This window comes from Otolemur garnettii, unplaced genomic scaffold (genome assembly GCF_000181295.1).
Source record: "Otolemur garnettii isolate 467f Iridium unplaced genomic scaffold, OtoGar3 scaffold00022, whole genome shotgun sequence".
In the NCBI taxonomy this organism is placed as follows: Eukaryota; Metazoa; Chordata; class Mammalia; order Primates; family Galagidae; genus Otolemur; species Otolemur garnettii.
Window position 1 is genome coordinate 18,291,359 of NW_003852417.1, and position 1,042 is coordinate 18,292,400.

The following is a 1,042-nucleotide window of genomic DNA, read 5'->3' on the forward strand; positions in this document are numbered from 1 at the left end:
GTATAGACAAGAGTCTCACTTTATCCCCTTGGTAGAGTGCCGTGGCATCATACAGCTAACAGCAACCTCCAACTCCTGGGCTTAGGAAATTCTCTTGCCTCAGCCTCCCGAGTAGCTGGGACTGCAGGCGCCCACCACAACACTCGGCTATTTTTTTTGTTGCAGTTCAGCTGGGGTTGGGTTTGAACCCACCACCCTTGGTATATGGGGCCGGCGCCCTACTCACTGAGCCACAGGCGCCGCCCACACCTGGTTACTTTTCTTTGTTGTTTAGGTGGCTTGGGCGAGGTTGTCGTTGTTTAGGTGGCTTGGATGGGGTTCAAACCCTCCAGCCTCGCTGCCAGCAGCTGGTGCTCTACCCACTGAGCTATGAGTGCCATCCAAATCCATTTTTTTTTTTTGAGACAGAGTCTCATTCTGTCAACCTGGGTAGAGTGGCATGACATCATTGTAGCTCACAGCAACCTCAAACTCTTGGACTCAAGCAAACCTCTTAACCTTGGCCTCCCAAGTAGCTGTGACTACAGACCGACCACAACTCTCAGCTCGTTTTTCGATTTTTAGTAGAGACAAGGTCTCACTCTTACTTAGACTGGTCTTGACTCCTGAGCTCAGGGGCTCCTCCTGCCTTAGCCTCCCAGAGTATTAGGATTACTGGTGTGAACTTTTGCACCCGGCCCCAAATGTGGCAATTTTGATACTTGTGGCACTGTGATAGACATTTTGTATAGTTCACTCTACTTTTGTGCTTCTTGAAAAACTGCAATAAAATACACAGACATGCAAAATGGATGAAAATAACTAATGGTTAAATTCACAATCTGGCTTAAGCTTAAGTTCTCAATTCGCTACACTACTTGACACTTTGCCATCAGCCACTCATTTTAAGGCCCATTCTGTCTTGTTTGAGCTCTTTCCTCTGCTGATCTGTCTTAACATTTTTTTCCAACTAGAAAACTACTTAGGGCTCGGCGCCTATAGCTCAACCGGCTAAGGCGCCAGCCACGTACACCTAAGGTGGAGGGTTCGAATCCCCAGCCCG